Raw genomic sequence first — 21,131 nt, 5'->3', positions numbered from 1 at the left:
GGGACTTTCTGAGGGGAGAAAGATGAAAATATATATATAAAAATAAACAAATACCAAAAGCAACAAAAATTTAGAAAGGACCAGAGAACACCACCAGAAGCTCCAACTCTACAAGCATCATAATGGCAATAAATTCATATCTTTCAGTACTCACTCTAAACATCAGTGGACTCAATGCTCCAATCAAAAGACATAGGGTAACAGAATAGATAAGAAAACAAGATCCATCTATATGCTGTTTACAAGAGACCCACTTTAGACCTAAAGACACCTTCAGATTGAAAATAAGGGGATGGAGAACCATCTCTCATGCTAATGGTCAACAACAACAACAAAAAAGCCAGAAAACTTATATCAGAAAACTTAGACTTTAAAACTTAGACTTTAAAATTTAGACTTTAAAAAACTTATATCAGAAAACTTAGACTTTAAAATAAAGACTATATTAAGAGATGCAGAAGGGCATTATATTATAATCAAGGGCTCTATAGACCAAGAAGACCTAACAATTGTAAACATTTATGCACCAAATGTGACAGCACCCAAATATATAAATCGATTAATCACAAACATAAAGAAACTCGTTGATAGTTTACCATAATAGTGAGAGACTTCAACACCCCACTCACAGCAATGGACAGATCATCTAATCAAAAAATCAACAAGGAAACAATGGGTTGAATGACACACTGGACCAGATGGACTTAACAGATATATTCAGAACATTTCATTCTATAGCAGCAAAATATACACTCTTCTCCAGTGCACATGGAATGTTCTCCATAATAGACCATATACTGGGGCGCCTGGGTGGCGCAGTCGGTTAAGTGTCCGACTTCAGCCAGGTCACGATCTCGCGGTCCGTGAGTTCGAGCCCCGCGTCGGGCTCTGGGCTGATGGCTCAGAGCCTGGAGCCTGTTTCCGATTCTGTGTCTCCCTCTCTCTCTGCCCCTCCCCCGTTCATGCTCTGTCTCTCTGTCCCAAAAATAAATAAACGTTGGAAAAAAAAAATAGACCATATACTGGGAGACAAATCAGCCCTAAGTAAGTACAACAAAAAAATTGACATCATACCATGCATATTTTCAGACCACAACACTATGAAACTCGAAATCAACCACAAGAAAAAATTTGGAAAGGTAACAAATACTTGGAGACTGAAGAAAATCCTACTAAAGAATGAATGGGCTAACCAAGCAGTTAAAGAGGAAATTAAAAAGTATATGAAAGTCAATGAAAATGATAACACCACAACCCAAAACCTCTGGGACACAGCAAAGGTGGTCATAAGAGGAAAGTATATAGCAATCCAGGCCTTCCTAAAGAAGGAAGAAAGATCTCAGATACACAACCTAACCTTATGCCTTAAAGAGCTGGAAAAAGAACAGCAAATAATACCCCAAACCAGCAGAAGACAGGAAATAATAAAGATTAGAGCAGAAATTAATGCTATCAAAACCAAAAAAAAAAAAACAAACAAACAAACAAACAAATCAAAACAAAACAAAACAAAACAGTAGAACAGATCAATGAAACTAGAAGCTGGTTCTTTGAGAGAATTAACAAAATTGGGAAACCACTAGCCAGTTTGATCAAAAAGAAAAAGGAAAGAACCCAAATAAATAAAATCAAGAATTAAAGGGGAGAGGTCGCAACCAACACTACAAAAATAAAAACAATAATAATAGAATATTATGAGCAATCATATGCCAATATAATGGGTAATCTGGAAGAAATGGACAAATTCCTAGGATTATATACACTACCAAAACTGAAACAGGAAGAAATAGAAAATTTGAACAGACCCATAACCAGTAAGGAAATCGAATTTGCAATAAAGAATCTGCCAAAAAACAAGAGTCCAGGACCAGATGGCTTTCCAGGGGAATTCTACCAAACATTTAAGGAAGAGTTAACACCTATTCTCTTGAAGCTGTTCCAAAAAATAGAAGCAGAAGGAAAACTTCCAAACTCTGTGAAGCCAGCATTACCTTGATTCCAAAACCAGACAGCGATTAAAAAGGAGAACTATAGACCAATTTCCCTGATGAACATGGATGCAAAAATCCTCAACAAGATATTAGCCAACCAGATCCAACAATACATTAAAAAAATTATTTGCCACGGCAGAGTGGGATTTATACCTGGGATGCAGGGCTGGTTCAATATCTGCAAAACAATTAACGTGACTCATCACATCAATAAAAGAAAGGACAAGAACCATATGATCCTCTCAATAGATGCAGAGAAAGCATTTGACAAAATATAGCATCCTTTCTTGATAAAAACCCTCAAGAAAGTAGGGATAGAAGGAGCATACCTCGAGATCATAAAAGCCATATATGAATGACCCAACACTAATATCATCCTCAATGGGGAAAAACTACGATGTTTCCCCCTAAAGTCAGGAACAAGACAGGGATGCCCACTCTCGCCACTGTTATTCAACATAGTGTTGGAAGTCTTAGCCTCTGCAATCAGGTAACACAAAGAAATAAAAGGCATCCAAATCGGCGAGGAGGAGGTCAAACTTTCACTCTTCGCAGATGACATGATACTCTATATGGAAAACCCAAAAGATTCCATCAAAAAACTGCTATAACTGATTCATGAATTCAGTAAAGTGGCAGGATATAAATCAATGCACAGAAATTGGTTGCATTCCTATACACCAACAATGAAGTGACAGAAAAAGAAATCAAGGAATTGATCCCATTTAGTTGCACAAAAAACATAAAATACCTAGGAATAAATCTAACCAAAGAGGTGAAAAATCTATACACCAAAAATTATAGAAAGCTTATGAAAGAAATTGAAGAAGACACAAAAAAATGGAAAAAGATTGCATGCTCCTGGATAGGAAGAACAAATATTGCTAAAATGTCGATACTACCCAAAGCAATCTACATATTCAATGCCATCCCTATCAAAATAACATCAGCATTCTTCACAGAGCTAGAACAAATAATCCTAAAATTGTATGGATCCAGAAAAGACCCCAAATAGCCAAAGCGATCTTGAAAAAGAAAACCAAAGCAGGAGCATCACAATCCCAGACTTCAAGCTATACTACAAAGCTGTAATCATCAAGGCAGTATGGTACTGGCACAAGAACAGACACTCAGATCAATGGGACAGAATAGAGAACGCAGAAATGGACCCACAAACGTATGGCCAACTAGTCTTTGACAAAGCAGGAAAGATTATCCAATGGAAAAATGACAGTCTCTTCAGCAAGTGGTGCTGGGAAAACTGGACAGTGACATGCAGACGAATGAACCTGGACCACTTTCTTACACAATACACTAAAATAAACTCAAAATGGATGAAAGACCTAAATGTAAGACAGGAAGCCATCAAAATCCTCGAGGAGAAAGCAGGCAAAAACTTCTTTGATCTTGCCCGCAGCAACTTCTTAGTCAACATATCTCTAGAGGCAAGGGAAACAAATGCAAAAATGAATTACTGGGACCTCATCAAAATAAAATGCCTCTGCACAGCAAAGGAAACAATCAGCAAAACTAAAAGGCAACCAACAGAATGGGAGAAGATATTTTCAAATGACCTATCAGATAAAAGGTTAGTATCCAAAATCTATAAAGAACTTATAAACCTCAACACCCCCCAAAAAAATAATCCATTGAAGAAATGGGCAAAAGACACGAATAGACACTTCTCCAAAGAAGACATCCAGATGACCAACAGACACATGAAAAAATGCTTCACATCACTCATCATCAGGGAAATACAAATCAAAACCACAATGAGATACCACCTCACACCTGTCAGAATGGCTAACATTAACAACTCAGGCAACAACAGATGTTGGCGAGGATGTGGAGAAAGAGCATCTCTTTTGCCCTGCTGGTGGCAATGCAAGCTGATGCAGCCACTCTGAAAAACAGTATGGAGGTTCCTCAAAAAACTAAAAATAGAACTACCCTATGACCCAGCAATTGCACCACTAGGCATTTATCCACGGGATACAGGTGTGCTGTTTTGGGACACATGCACCCCCATGTTTATAGCAGCACTATCAACAGTAGCCAAAGGACAGAAAGAGCCCAATGTCCATCAATGGATGAATGGATAAAGAAGATGTGGTATATATATACAATGGAGTATTACTCAGCAATCAAAAAGAATGAAATCTTGCCATTTGCAACCACGTGGATGGAACTGGAGGGTATTATGCTAAGTGAAATTAGTCAGAGAAAGACAAAAATCATATGACTTCACTAATATGAGGACTTTAAGAGACAAAACAGATGAACATAAGGGAAGGGAAACAAAAAGAATAAAACAAAAGAATAAAAACAGGGAGGGGGACAAAACAGAAGAGACTCATAAATATGGAGAACAGACTGAGAGTTACTGGAGGGGTTGTGGGAGAGGGGATGGGCTAAATGGGTAAGGGGCACTATGAAATCTACTCCTGAAATCATTGTTGCACTATATGCTAACTAATTTGGATGTAAATTTTTAAAAAATAAAAAACAAAATAAAAAAAATAGAAAACTAACATGCAAAAATCTGTTTCATTTCTATAGACTAAACAAATTTTCTGAAAAAGTAAAAAAATGATCTCATTTATAATACCATTAAAAAATAAAATACTTAAGGACAAATTTAGCTAGAGAGGTGAAAGATATCTACTATGAAAAGTACACGGCAATGATAAAGGAAGACAGAAACAAATGGAAAGGTATCCAATGTTCATATATTGGAAGAATTAATATTGTTAAAATGTCAGCACTACTGAAAAACATCTATAGATTCAATACAATCCCTCCCAAGATTCCAACGGCATTTTTACTTCTGTAAAATGATAAAGCAGTCAAGAATACTCAATGGAGAAATGACCGTTTCTTTAATAAATGGTGCTTGGAAAATTGGATATTCACATGCAAAGGAATGAAACTGGACACATATACTACACCACTCATGAAAGTTAACTCAAAATAGATTAAAGAGCTAAATATAAGACCCAAAACTATGATACTTCTAGAAGAAAATATAGGAGCAAATCTCCTTAACACGAGTCTGGGTAATTATTTCCTGAATATGGCATTTAAAGCACAATAAATAAATAAATAAATAAATAAATAAATAATAAATAGATAAATAAGTGAGACTAGATTAAACTAAAAAGCTTCTGCACAGCAAAAGAAACCATCAACAAAGAGAAAAGAAAACCTATGAAGTGGGAAAAAATACTTGCAAATTGTATATCTGATAAGGGGTTAATATCTGAAATACATAAAGAACTCATACAACTCAATGGCAAAAACCCAAATAACTCAATAAAAAATGGGCAAAGGACTTAAAAAGAGATTTCTCCAAAGAAGATATATGAAAAGCCAACAGTTGCATGAAAAAATGCTCAACATCACTAGTCATTAGGGAAATGCAAGTTAAAACCACAATGAGATATCACTTCATGCCTGTTAGATTTGCCACTGTCAATTAACAAGAGATAACAAATGCTCACATGGATATGGAAAAAAGAAAATCTTCGTGCACTTTTGGTGGGATTGTAAATTGATACAGCCACTATGAACGTTATGAAATATCCTCAAAAAATTAAAAATAGAACTACCATATGATCCAGCAATTCCACTTCTGGGAATATATCCAAAGGAAACAAAAACACTAATTTGAAAATATATCATATATTAATTATAATTATTATATATTATTATTATCTATGTAACTTATTCCAAAGGTAAGTCCTGAAATAACTTTTTTTTTTTTAACGTTTATTTTTGAGACAGAGAGAGACAGAGCATGAACGGGAGAGGGGCAGAGAGAGAGGGAGACACAGAATCTGAAGCAGGCTCCAGGCTCTGAGACATCAGCCCAGAGCCCGACGCGGGGCTCGAACTCACGGACCGCAAGATCGTGACCTGAGCTGAAGTCGGACGCTTAACCGACTGAGCCACCCAGGCGCCCCCTGAAAGAACTTTTAAAAATTATTTTTATTATAGGTTTTTTTTGCTTCAGGCATGCATAATTTTCTCTTATCTCTGTAAAGATCTTAATATTCTTTAAAAAATTATTCTGCTCTCCACTTTGCCTTTTTTTCTCTGATTGTCCTTTTCCTGTTTGACTTGGTCTTTATCTTTCATGATGATGGTGCTCCTCAAATGTTGTGAGATCTTAAATATGAATTAACACCATGGAGTTGGAAAGGATGTCTGTAAGTCAAATTCCCCTTTGTTCAACCTTAAAGTAATCGTACCTTTGACCTCAATTCCCCTCATGGCTGTCTGAGGGATCTGGGGCCTCCAATTCCTGAGGTGTCTCAGTGTTCTCTGCATGGGTCTGCTTGCTGCTTGCTGCTTTCTTTCTCTGTACTTGCCCAGGGTCCAGCTTTCTCTGCAATGTGAAGTCATTTCCCATCAGTGACCATTTTTCATCTTCCAGAAAACTATCGACCTCCCTTTTCTGGTGTCATTTCTCTTCCAAAATTTTTATTTTTGTGGGTTTATGACTGACTGGACTTCAGAAGGGAGAAGACAGTTTACCTTATTTAAGTAGAGGGTGTTATTGTTGTAAAGACTTACAAATATTTGGATTTAAAATCATGAAGTAATTTATTGTTGCAGAAAGATACTTCTCTGAGACTAGTGTTCAATGTTTAAACTTTTGAAGCTTGTAGATAGGGGCAATGTGATCATTTGATCAGTGGCAGAAATTTGCTGTCTGTGGTTTGAAAGGCATAATGGCAAATTTATCTTTAGGACAGTCTCTTCTTTATTCTGTGATAGAATCATTTTGGTTGGGTTTCTTATTCATGTAGTGTTTCATTTTGTTCTGTTTAGGGTAGTTCTACATGATTTTGAAGCAAACAAAGACACAAATGCTTTACTCATTCATTCATTCATTCATTCATTCACAACTCAACCATTCCTTCATCTGTTAATTTTCTTATACAATAGATATTATCAACCCCCTACTTAATGCCTTGCCTAAACCTCAGGGTAGGAGGCAGACATAATAGCTGTCCACATGTTGTTTTGTCTAACGATGTAAAAAGCTATGTCAAGAGGTTGGAGGATGGGGGTAGCTGTAAAGTAGTTGTTCTTCTCCAAGATTGGTGTCTTGACCAGCAGCATCAGCAACAACTGGGAATTTGTTAGAAATGTCAATTCTCAGGCCCTACCCCAAACAAACTGAATCATTAATTCAGCTGGTTTGAAAGAAGACCTTCAGATGACTCCAATGCACCAGAAGGGGTTAAAACCACTTCTCTTTTTTTTTTTTTTTTTTTTAAATTTTTTTTTTTCAACGTTTATTTATTTTTGGGACAGAGAGAGACAGAGCATGAACGGGGGAGGGGCAGAGAGAGAGGGAGACACAGAATCAGAAACAGGCTCCAGGCTCTGAGCCATCAGCCCAGAGCCCGACGCGGGGCTCGAACTCACGGACCGCGAGATCGTGACCTGGCTGAAGTCGGACGCTTAACCGACTGCGCCACCCAGGCGCCCCAAACCACTTCTCTTTAAAAAAAAAAAGGTTTTAATTAAAAAAATAAAGTCAGGTTCTGTATGGGAACCAGAAAATAAAGCTGTGGAGTGTTGTGGTTCTGCAAAAAGGGGAGAGGCCATGGAAGAAAGGGCTCTGAGATAATGGGATTTCCAGTGGTTTATTTATTTTTTTAATTTTTTATTAAAAAAATCTTTTCAGCATTTATTTATTATTGAGAGACAGAGAGACACAGAGTGTGAGCAGTGGAGGGGGCAGAGAGAGGGGGAGACACAGAATCCAAAGCAGGCTCCAGGTTCCGAGCTGTCAGCACAGAGCCCGATGCGGGGCTCGAACTCACAAACTGCAAGATCATGACCTGAGCCAAAGTCGGTTGCCTAACCAACTGAGCCACCTAGGCGCCCCTCCAGTGGTTTATTTTTTTAAATATGTTCATTCTATATTCAGACTTTCTTTTTTAAACAAGGACATGCTACTGTATGTCTTATTGAAGGTTTCCATGATTATTCTTTTGGTTTATTTTATGTATTTTGGAAACCATTTGCTGGATGGATATTGGAGTAAGATTCTTCTATTTTGGTATTTCTGTTAAAACCATAGGCATCCCTGGATGCCAACAGAAGGAGCACATCAGTTGTGAATATTGTCCCTACCACTATAAGCTTTGCTAGTTCGAGGGTAACCTTTGTCAATGCCACACCAGGGCCAATACTGCTCTCAATGTTCCATTGATATTTTATTAAATTCATCCTATAGCTTTCATTTTTTCCTGGGATGTGAGTGTTAGTTAATAAGAACTGAATTTTCTTAGTAATCACTTAGTATTTTCAACTCTGCCTACTCCTTTCAATAATGGCCTAGTATGTATGAATTGATTTTCCCATACCTTCTTTTCCTTTTGGTTATATTTTTATCAGAAGGCTTCTTCTGTGCGCCTATAAATAGATGCCTGGGGGACTTGTCCCCAGTCCTTTATTCATGTTCGGACTGCCTTTATGTTTAGATTAAAGCTGTCATTCTATTACACAGATTACTCAACTGGGTTTGTTAATTACATGCAATGACAGCAGCTGCAGTTGATGCTTTTCATTTCTTTTATGCCTGGGGAGGCATTATGGCATAATGGGAAGAGCATTGGATTTCATGTCAGAGCTGGATCTGAAGTCTGATTCCAGCAAAGTCACATGGCTGAAGAAAAAACTTTTACCTCTTTTTGTCACATTTGCAAAATGTTGGTATCACCTTATCTCTAAGGATCTTCCATCGCTAACACCCTGTCATTCTATGATACAGAGGTTCACAATCTGTACATAAACATTTTTTTTCTGGGGATTTCAGCCTTGAATACCGTTCCTATTTGGGAATCAGAAGTATGAGTGGGTTTGGAGGATTGGGAGCATGTTTGAAGGGGGAGATTTAAAGTCAGTTCTTTACCCACCCCCAAGTCCCGAAAGTTTTTCTAGAAATCCATTTCCTAAAAAATTACCAGTATAGAATATCAGGTTCTCACCATTAAGCTCATTGTTACGTGGATGAGTGTGGATTGCCCTGTTGCTTCTCTGGCATATTCGCATACACTTTCAAACATTAAGATTTTCTGAATCAGTACAACTCTCTATTTCCATTCCCTATTCTTGAGATGCAAATAATATCTCATCATTTATGTCTGTAAACACATTCTTTTTTTTTTTTTTAACGTGTATTTATTTTTGAGACAGAGAGAGACAGAGCATGAACGGGGGAGGGGCAGAGAGAGAGGGAGACACAGAATCGGAAGCAGGCTCCAGGCTCTGAGCCATCAGCCCAGAGCCCAACGCGGGGCTCGGACTCATGGACCGCGAGATCGTGACCTGAGCTGAAGTCGGACGCTTAACCGACTGAGCCACTCAGGCTCCCCTGTAAACACATTCTTGAAAATATTCATTATGTGTATACTTGTCTTATCTCTCATACTACACTGCGGGTCCCATCCAAGAAATTGAGCCTTGATCATTTTGGAGACCCTTGTATTTAACACAATACCTGATACTAAGTATTTACTGAATAAATGGAAGATTCTTTTTTTTAGTAAAAGGGTCATTTGGGTGGTGGTCTGTAGACTGGTGCCTGTCTATGAATTTTTTGTTACCAATCCATAATGAAAAAAGTACAAAAATTGAGAATAAGTGATAGAAATTGTTATAAAAATTTGACATTGCTACATCATCAAAATATGCTGAATAGGGTATACAGTACATTTTGTATATTAACCTAGTATCCTATAAAGTTGCTAAAATAACTTATCATTTCTAGTTGTTTCATGGTAAACTTATGGGGATTCACTGATGGACATTAGCAAATAAAGAAAGATTGATTTCCTCCTTTCCAATCTGTGTGTTTTGTTTTTTTCACCATCTTAGATCTCTAAGATAATGTTGAATATAAATGACAAGATGGGGTATCCTTGCTTCATTCTCAATCTAGAGAAAAATAATTTAGGTTTTCACCATTAATTATAATGTTATCTATAGGTTTTACCATAAATGTCCTTTATCAGATTAAGGAGCACAAGTCCCTTGTATTCCAAGTTTACTGAGAATTATTATGAATGGGTGTTGAATTTTGCTCTTTGCTTTTCCTTAAAATCATATGGTTGCTCTTTTTTGATTGTCAACATAATGAATCACATTGATTGATTTTCAAATGTTAAACCAATTTTACATTCCTGGGATTTGCCCCAACTGGTCATGATGCATATATTGGTGGATTTGATTTGCTAAAAAGTACGTTAGGAATTTTTGTATCTGTATTTATGACGGTTATTGATAGGTAGTTTCTCTTACTGCAGAATCTTAGAATTGGGGTAATACTAGGTTTATAATATCAGTTAGGGAGGGTTGACCTTCTCCTTCATTCTACAATAGTTTTTGTAATTGGTGTTATTTCTTCCTTAAATGTTGCATAAAATTCACCAATGAAGCTATCTAGTTTGGAAGTTTTCTTTGTAGAATATTTTAGTCTGTGATTTCAGTTTTAAAAATTAAATGTAGAAGTGTTCATCTGTTTTTCTTTAGTAAGCTTTTGGTAGCTTATGTCTTGTACAGAATTTTTTTATACATCATCAATGATATTTCCTTTTTCATAAGGTTATTCATAACAGTCTGTTACATTTTTAACATTTTTAGGACCTATAGTAATGGGTTCTCTTCCACTCCTGATTTTGATTATTAGTGTTATTCCTATTTTCTTGATTAGTCTGGCTAGTGTTCCCAATTGTGCTAATCTTTAAATAAAAACAATGTGATTTGATATGCATTATTGTGTTTATGTTCCCTATTCTATGGATTATGCTATTATTTTTATTATTTCTCTTCTTCGCTATTGTTTCACTTGGTATAATTATTTTTGTTTTTTTGTGGTTGCTCTAGTACTTACAAAATACATCTTTAACGTATCGCAGTTTACTTTCATATCAAATTATGCTACTTCATGTACAATCAAGAACCTTAAAACAATAAGCTTCTATATGCTCCATGTTTTCATCTACATATATTCTAAATCCCATGATATATTATTATTTTTGTTATGCTATCAATTATATTTCAATGGGATTAAAATTTTTTAGAAACTTTTTTTTTCTATTTATCCATATTTCTGGTACTCTATTCCTTTGAGTAGACCCAAATTTATATCTGGTATTATTTTTCCTTTTGCCTGAAGAAATTTCCTTATCATTTTTTGTAGTGTAGATCTGCTGGTGATATATATTTTTCAGCTTATGCTTGTCTGAAAAGTCTTGATTTCACCTTTCTTTCTGAAAGATGTTTTTTTCTGAGTATGGAATTCTGGGTAATTTTTTTCTTCTTTTAGCACTTAAAGGTGTTGCTGCATTGTCTTATAGCTTGCAGTTTCTCATGAGAAGTCTGGTAAAATTCTTCTTTTTGTTTCTTGGATTTATTTGTGTGTTTATTTATTTATTTATTAATGCCTCTGAAAGACTTTCAGATTTTATATTTATTGTAGGTTTTCAGCAATTTGATTATGAGATACATTGACATGGTCTTTTTTTTTTTTTTTTAACATTTATTTATTTATTATTGAGAGACAGAGAGAGACATAGTGTGAGCAGGAGAGGGGCAGAGAGAGAGGAAGACACAGAATCTGAAACAGGCTCCAGGCTCTGAGCTGTCAGCACAGAGCCTGATACTGGGCTCGAACTCACAAACCGCGAGATCGTGACCCGAGCTGAAGTCAGACGCTTAACCGACTGAGCCACCCAGGCACCCAATTATGGTCTTGTTTTGTTTATTCTGTTTGGATTTTATTGAGATTTTTGGTTCAGTGGGTTGTAAGTGTTTATCAATTTTGAAAAAAAATGTTAAGCACTATTTTATCAATTTTTTTCTGCCCTTCCCTTCTGTCCTCCTGAAATTCCAAATATATATATCTTAGATCCTTTGAAATTGCCCAGCACGTTATTGCTCTTCTATTCATTTTGTTCATTCAGTCGTTTTTCTCCTGTGCTTCATTTTGGATAATTTCTATTGTTATGTCTTCAAATTCACTAATCTTTCCTTTGTAGTATACAACCCACTGTTAATTGCATTCAATGTGTTTTTTTTATCTTACTTTATAAACTCTAGAGATTTCATTTGGGGTTACTTTTACATACTCCATTTCTTTCCACATTATATTCATATTTTCCTCGATTTTATTGGTCTTCTGAAACATATTTATGATAGCCATTTAGGCATCTTGTCTGCTAACTTCATTATCTATGCCATTTGGCAGTCTGCTTTGGTTGATTGGTTTCCAACTGGTTTTGGGTCATATTCTCATGCTTCTTGGTATACCTAGTAATTTTTATTGGATAATAGATATTTGGATAGATAGATATTTGGGAGCCATATTTTCTTGAATTTCTTTAAATAGTGTATGTTGTTCTGGCACTTGGTTAAGTTACTTAGGAGCAGGTAGATCCTTCTAAAGATTGCTTTTAAGTTTTTTTTAGAGTAGCTCCAGAACATCTGTTAGTCTCGGGCTAATTTATATCCACTACTAAGGTGATAGTCATCTGAGCATTTGACCTGATGTTTATTATGTAATTTTTTAAACTACTTCTGGCTAGTGGGAAGAAAAACTATTCACAGCCCTCTTTGGCAATTCGTTTTTGGTCTCTTTGTTTGGGTGGTTCTTTTTCCATCCTTGGGTGGTTTTCTGTCATTCATGTATAGACCGGTAATGAGCTGAAGATATGGAAGAACCCCTCTATAAACATTTGGATTTCTCTCAACATACAGTCACTTTTGTCGGTACTGCACCTCACACAATTCAGCATTGTTGACCTCCCTTTACTCTGTGTCCTCAACAGAGATTCATGGAAACTTCTAGGTTGTGTTTAGATTTTTCTCCCCTGAGGCTTACAAACTGTCACTGAGCATAAAGTGGGTCAATCATAGAACTCACCTCTCTTTGTTTCACAGTTGTCAGTTCTGTGCTGCCTCTTTAACAAAGCCTGAAAATGCAAAATATATTTTATGTATTTTTTTTCCAGTTTTCTTGTTGTTTAAGACCAAAGGATAAATATGGTTCTTGTTACCTCACTACAGCCATAAAAGAAATTCTTAAATAGAGTATAGATTAAAAAAGTGTGATATTTTAGAAAAACAAAATAATGACCACTCAATAATAACTAGTCCTTCACCATAGAATAACATTGGTCAAAAAACTAAGTTGATGGAATTGTTCTATATTTGCACTATCCTCTGCAATAACCATTAGCAGACTTGCGACTATTTCAAGACATATAGAGCAGTTGAAATGTGGCTAGTATGTCTCAGGAACTGAATTTTTAATTATATTTAATTCTAATACATTAAATAGTAACATGTGGCTATTGGCTACTCTATAAGAGTCAATTAGAAAAATTATAGGTAGTCTGGTACAGAAAGAATGTCAGCAAAAAGAACAAGGCTAGACCAAAGACAAGCGATGACTGTTTATCTTTTTAGGTAGAAACAAGTTGGGTAATGTGTGCTTATGGTTAATGCTTAAGAAGAAGATAGGACAATTAGAGAAGACATTATGACATAATATAGTCAGAGTAAAATCAACTAACGTTTCCCAAATACTTCGGAGAAGATAATGAAGGACTCACGTTAGCCATTGCTGCTAATATTATTTCCCTAGTGATCTGAGGTTAAGGTGAGAAATTGGAAAATAGATATCACAAATGAGTAGGAATATCTGTCTTAACTTCAGCTTCACTGCCATTTACCTCTCATAGGAATTTTTAATCCCAAAGAGACAGGATGGTTTATAATGTCTCTGCTATGCCCTAAGGTATACAAGGAGGGATTAGTTGAATTGATCAAGAATAGCACCTCTTCCAGAATGTTAAGAGACCCGACACTTTTTCTAACATAGAGCAGAGAAGACAAGGGTTAGCTGCCATTGAACTTGCCTTCATATTTATCTACTGTCTAGAGTGATCATTCATAATGACTTCATTTTCTGGAAGTCGTTTTACTGATTCTCAAATTTTGAGAGGCGAGCATGTCAGGAACCCTTCTTTGTGCAAAATTCTCATGATAATTGATGGCTTAAAATGTACAGAAATCTTTATAAGTTGTACATGTCTGTAGTCACTTCAGAGTGAAAAGGTCTATTCTTCCCTTTGGATGTTGAATTACATTTGAGTGTCTATATCGAAGTTTTATTTCCAGATTATCATTTCAAGAAAGCCTTTTCATGATCGACCTAATTTTATGGGACAGACCATTAAAGAAAATAGAAGATAAATTACATTGTTTGCCATCTGTACCTACAGTGTAGCATATAAAATTCGCTAAAACGCACAAACTTCTATTAGTCATTGTCAGGATATCCAACAGCTTCGCTTGCTTATACCTAGCCCATCATAAATTTTAATCAGAAATATGGTGTAGTTGTGTATTTTTAAATACTTGTCTTTAACATAAAATAAGTTGGACAATACATCAGTTACTGGGTTGTAAGAGAACATTAGAGACTCTAGGGTCATTCAAAGCAGGTCACAAGGGTAATGGTGGTAGGATGAAAACATTGCAATAAATTCATTCACAGAAGGAACATGTAAAAATCACAAGGAGCTCTTAAACCAGGAAAGCTGGGATGGTAGGTTTGGTGGAACTGGGCCTATGCATAGTAGAGATGGAGAATGAGGTCTTTCTCAGATCCCGTGGCACAGTGCCAGGAGCATGAGCTCAGACTGAGGGTCAATTCCTGGCTCTAATTCCTAGCTTTGGGTTACTGATTCTGTGACCTTGGGCTGGCATCTGAAAGATGGAAGCAATACTTTCTATCCCTCACAGTTTTGTAAAGACCAAATGAATTAAAGTTTGTGTAAGCATAGGCCTATAAATTCGGATTAGCGTTCAGATGTGGCTAGTGAGGGAGGGTAACTCATTCTAAGGCAAGGGAGAAACTTAGATGACAAATTTTGTTTACGGACATGACACAAGTGCTGGAGTGGAGATGTGTTGGGAACAATATATTTCCTATCAGAGCCCATCTGAGCCTGTTTGTGAGTCTTAGGAGATGGACCACAGTGAACAAAGAAAAGCCTAGTTTCCCTAGATAGATACTGAGAGTGAATGATGCTTTGTTGTAATGATATGTTGTGCCCATGCCAATGAAGAGTATTTTCCGGTTTTTGGATTCCTACTGGAATATGATGTGATATAGAAAAATATAGCATCTTGATTCATGACAGACACCAATGCATATGTGGCAACACCAAAAAGATGTCATGCTGTGGTGGCTTCACAGTCTGCATCATGTCAGCTGAGTTAGGGGTGATAAGATGATTTTCAATACCTGCAGTAAGAGAAGAGGAAAATGGTGGGGCATCACTCAGCAGCTGTGAATATGTTAATAGCAGAAGTGAGACACCCCACAGGATATCCAGTATTGAGATAGGAGCAGGGATTTTGAGGACATCTGGCTTTACCATTATGGTGGGAGAAAGCACTTACTTTCTCCGGTCTCTAGATGTAGGTTGGTGAAGCTTGGAGAATGTGAGGCCATGAAGGGCATAGTAAGGACTACATAGTAAGAACCCAGTAACTGTTATGTCCTTTCTCTTTTCTCTTCTTCCTGGGAACAGAGACACTTACACATGGGTAGTAAAGACAGAGGCAAAGACATATTCTTCTAATTCCTGTTCTGCTGCTTAGGCTGCCCCCAAGATCTCCCTGCAGAGAAGTTGAAGTAGTTACTCTTGTCTGAGAACTTGCCAACTTGAAACAAATCAGCAAGCCAAGCAGAAGAAGTCTGGTAAGAACAGTAATGTGAAATTGGGAGTTTTGAGACTTTAATTCTTCTCCTGTCATTACCTAGTTGTACAACCTTGAGCAAGTTATTGAATCTCTCAGGACTCCATTTTCTTGACTGTAAAAGAGGGCAAGATGATCTCCAAAATCCCTTCTCTCCCTGACATTCTGTGAATTCCTCTGTGTTCTAAATTCTCTGATTCTATCAGGGCCTCCTCAATAAGTGCCAGAGCGAGTGAGCACGAAGGTTATGGTGGTCACAGAAAGCTTCTCAGATTACATGGGAAATAAATGGAGTACAGGAGTACATTATGGAGACCAGTCTGAATGAAATTGAGTGGTCATTGGGGTATTAGTAAGAAGAGATAAGACTAAAAATATGGGCTGGGGTCCAAAGGTGATCCAGGACCATCTAGAACTCTCTCCTCACCTTGATTTCCTTTATATTTATCTGAGTTGAGACTAGGGCTTGTCCCAAGGAATCCATCTACCACTGTGAGGCAAAGCAAGCAACAATTGTGTGTTTTACTTTTGTGGAGAGTAGATGGTTAGCACTTCTACAGAATGACAATAATGGTCATAATTACCATTTGCTGAGTGCTTGCCTAAGCCAGTCACTAGTCCAAAATGCTTTGCATTCATTTTCTCATTTAATTCTGATAGAACCCTGTGAAGTTGGATTCATTGTATTACCCATTTTACAAATGACAAAACCACAGCTCAGAGATGTTTACTGTCAAAATTCACACAACTGGTAAGTAATGGAGCCAATATTTGAATCTCAGTCTGCTTTGACCCCCAATGCTGGGCTTTTATGTTGACTCCTCCAAGGCAGGGACTGTATAGCAACATGCTGGCTAGGCATGCAGGGCAGAGCACATCAAAGTCTTTGGGCAGTTTAATGGTAAATGAATTAATCAAAAGTAATTAAACATCGCAAGCATATTAAACACAAAATAAGTAGGACATGGTTGGATCTCCACATGAATTCCTCTTGATGAAGCACTTTCTGCTGTGACAGAAATAAAATAAAGTTTCTCGGTAATTTGAAGCATATACAGCGATTAATTCTACATTTACATGGTCTTTTTTTTAGAACAGTATTTTAATTTTTTAAAGTGCCATTTTAATATCTGTGCTGTAACTGATAATTATTTTGGGAAGGGGGCAGGAGCAAGAGGATTTCAGTAGCAGCACAAATAATTTTTAATGCAACAGCTGCAAGGCTTAAATTGACCATGTGCCAAGAGCCCTATAGTCTGTCAGAGAGAAGAGAGTCTACAGCCAGTGCTTCCCACTTCAAGGTCACTGGTTTGAACCTAATCAAAGTCAAATGTGGCTGAAGATCACCTCTCCTTGATAGCTCCTTGGTGACCTCAGTAAATGAGATAGTGGACTTACCCAATTTCCTCCTGGGCAACTACCCAGGACTATTTCTGAAAGCTCTTATACAAATAGAAAGACCAACCTTGTCATAGACACCTCATCATTATGTGCCCTCAAGGTCTAGGCCATGGCTAATTCTGATTATTATTGTTGTTGCTGTTGTTATTATTATCTATCCACTGAGAGGCATCTAGCAGAATACCAGTGTGGGGAAAAAAATAAAAAATTAAAAACAAGCACATTAGCTCCAGGATGACTGGAGGTGAGGACAGGGACGAGTATGAAGTTCATTACTCCTATTCTACCCTTCTTCTAACCATACTTCAAAGTCCATCTTGAGACTCAGCCCACCCCAAAGCTGTTTAGGAGGAGCATGCCCATGAAGCCCCATGAATTCCAACTGCCTCTGCTTGCCTATGGATACTCTTACGGATATTATCATTCATGGCTTCAAGTTATTTTATACTCTCATTTTGGATGCTCTAATGGGAAATAGCAGGCAGGACATTAAAATCTTCCACAAGTTCATTGACTCATGAACCTTGGGTTAATATAAGCTTTCAGATGTCCTAATTTGTGCAACACTAGTTTCCTCCAAGGAGTCCTTCCCTGAATGCTGTCCTAATCTATCAGGCTGCCTACAGCAGCCATACACGACCTGCATCCTTATTCCTAGAATATATAAAGCAACATAGAAGAAGTGGGTACAAATTCTCCCAAGCTACCTCCTGAATGATCTTACCCTGCTTATGCCCTATGATTCTTATGTTTTTTTTAGACAAGTAGAACATTAATTAGCTAATTAGCTAATTAGCTTAATATGTAGTGTAATCTCCTGTATACTTTCTCATAATACTACTGTTTTAATCACTTAATTCAGAATAGATTTTTGCTTTTAATTTATTAGGATTTTGGTTTTTCCCATGTTGCAAACTTTCTGTCTTAGATATGAATCCCTGGACCTGTGTGTTCAGTCAGGTCCTGTGTTCTACCTGAACCAAAACCAACCAACCAAACAAACAAACAAGCAAACAAACAGTAACAAACAAAAACCCCCCATGCTCCATTGTCTCTCCCATAGGTGACTCTTCAATCTGAAACAACATGTCCTTGTAGGAGGGACCTGGGCCTATGGAATGCAAGGGCAAGACTCTACCACAGCCATGAATGAGTTCACTTTGCTTAATAAATAAATATGTGTGGGATTGATTGAATAAATCAGTGACCCTTCAGTGCTTGTAACCAATCCCCTCCATTCCTTCCCATTTGACTCCCTGGGCCCTGAGGAAATCCCAGGTCACTAAGAACTCCAATCTCACATGGTTACTGATTCAGCCACCTGGTCCTAGACTCAACTGTCACCTGTCTAACAATTACTTTAGTGATACAAACACAAGCTCTTAGTTGCTTGTATAGTACATATGATTTTGTATCTGTGCACCTGACTATAAGAAATGCCATACTATTGGGGCGCCTGGGTGGCTCAGTCAGTTAAATGTCTGACTATAGCTCAGTTCATGATCTCTTGGTTCATGAGTTAGAGCCCTACATCAGGCTTTGGACCATGGAAACTGCTTCGGATTCTGTGTCTCCCTCTCTCTCTCTCTCTGCCCCTCCCCTGCTCTCTCTCTCTCTCAGAAAATGAATAAAACATTAAAAAAAATAAATGCCATACTGTTCAATTTTTCTAAATCAAATTAGTTCCAAATTTGTGCCCACCCTAGTCATAGTTGGGAGAAATTTAAACTCAGTAATAGCTTTGGAAACAGGTGGTTTATATGAATATCCAGAAACTGAAGAAATGTTCTCTAGTCTTCAGTCTACTGTGGTCATGTCTGATAGGTTCACTGTTCAAGTCCCTGTGATCCATTCACAATGCACAGACCTGTTACTATTCCAGCTTGGGTGCAGGGGGATTAATGCAATTTAGGTCCTAAGTATCTGTTGTCCAACCTCAATAGACCTACCAGGCAGGCCTAGGGTGCCTGAGGGAATTGGCCAAAATTCTGTTTCCTTTCCAGTCTTTATAACTCTCTTCTTTTCCTAGGACCAGACATTCTGTCTTTAACTGTCCAAGTATTTCCTCTCTATTCTTCTTTTTGGGGAAGACCTTGCCAGGTAATATGACCATGTAGTATGCCATCCAGATCAGGACACTTCTAAGGGTGAAAGGAAGCATTAGTAATAACAACGCTGAGAAAATGGGCATAACTGGTGTGTATGATTATCCTATGTGTAGGCCTTCCTAAGTGAGTCTTTAGAAACACAATGTTGATTTATTTTTTCTAAACTCTTTTTTTTTTAAATGTTTTTAACCTTTTAATTTATTTTTGAGAGACAGAGACAGAGCATGAGAAGGAGAGGGGCAGAGAGAGAGGGAAACACAGAAACCAAAGCAGGCTCCAGACTCTGAGCTGTCAGCACAGAGCCTGACATGGGGCTTGAACTCACAAACTGAGAGATCATGACCTGAGCCAAAGTGGGCTGCTCAACTGACTGAGCCACCCAGGCACCCCTGGTTTGTTTTTTCTACACTTGATCTTAGCCAAAAGGCCGAGAAGCAATTGATTTATTTTTTCTAGAGGTGCCAACAGAGAAAGTAGATGCAGCATTGGTTAGCCTTTTCTGTCAACTTCTTTTATTATATTTGTGTATTGTAGATCAAAAACCAATCTTCTTTCTGGGAAGGTGTTTCTCCCTGGCAGTGTGTGTGTGAAAACACAGAGAGAGACTCTAAACGTCCTCCTGATCACCACGATCTACCAAAACTACCTTAGAGGATATTAGGATAAAATGTCTCAGAACAGATTACCAAATGGGTTTAAGCCTAGAACGTCGATTTATCATGTCCAATGGCTGCCATTTCCCTTTGCTTCATGCTATGAACAGAGAATTAGAGCTTGTGCTGTGCAGTGAAGCCTCTATTTAAACACAAGTCTAGATACAGCTCAGCTGAGGTGCTCCTGTGATTCAGAGCTTTCCGACGCAGGAGATGTAGAAGGCCTCTATCTCCAAAAGCCATTAAGGGACAGTTGCAGGCACTCAAGCTTTCACTTTAACAGCAAAAAACCTCCATCTCAGGAGCTTAAATCCGTCTCCAAGGTGAACCTAGGAAGGTGGCAGAAGTGTAGCTATTATTATAGCAATTTGTTTCCTACAAACAGTAGCCCCCAGGTAGAGAAGTGTGAGTAAACTTGCTTTTTTCCTCCTAGATTATTTTTTTTTCCCGAGTCCCGGTGGTGCCACCTCTGAGTGGGCAGAGCAGCCTTTTCCTGCCCTCCTGTCATACCGAGGACAGCTCAACATCTATTGCTTGCTGCTGGAGCCTAGACTCTCCCCGATGGACAATTAGACATTTTGAGAGCAGGGAAGGTCAATCCTCACTTAAAAGACACAGGAAACCCAATTATCCTCAAAGAGAACAGAAGGAAAAGTCAGCACCCAGATCCCTTTCTTCCACAGGTTTACAGAGGGATACTTTCTGACTCTCTCTGGTGACACTTTTGAGGTGAAGAAGTGGTTCTGTTGCTTTTGTGAATCTAGATTTTATTATTTTCTTAATCTTTTTGGGGTCTGACAGTATGGCTATATTTCTTTTGTTCATAGGCTGAAAAAAATCAGATAGTCTCCCATATTGACTGAGAGATGAAAAATATATTCTGTTTTTGCTTTCAATATCCAGGCCTCCCCCAAATCGTATTTTTCTCAAATTCTTATGTGGGGCTTGCTTACTTTTTTTTCTTTTCCTTCTCATCTCTAACAGAGGGAAAAAAAGGTAAAGTACATTAAGAGGAAAGTTTTACTCATTTGTAATTAAATATATTCTAGAGGAATTTTCCACATTTCAAAGAAAAAATGTTCAATCTGAGCTGGGGGTGGGGGGCAGTGCTGGGCTTTATTTCCCTAGCCTGTAACAAGGAGTATGAAAAATATTGATTTGCTCCTGAGAGATGCTGGAGCAACTTA

The sequence above is a fragment of the Leopardus geoffroyi genome, chromosome B1 (assembly GCF_018350155.1).
Source record: "Leopardus geoffroyi isolate Oge1 chromosome B1, O.geoffroyi_Oge1_pat1.0, whole genome shotgun sequence".
Taxonomy (NCBI): domain Eukaryota; kingdom Metazoa; phylum Chordata; class Mammalia; order Carnivora; family Felidae; genus Leopardus; species Leopardus geoffroyi.
The sequence above is the reverse complement of the archived record's forward strand: the minus strand, read 5'-3'. Positions refer to the sequence as shown.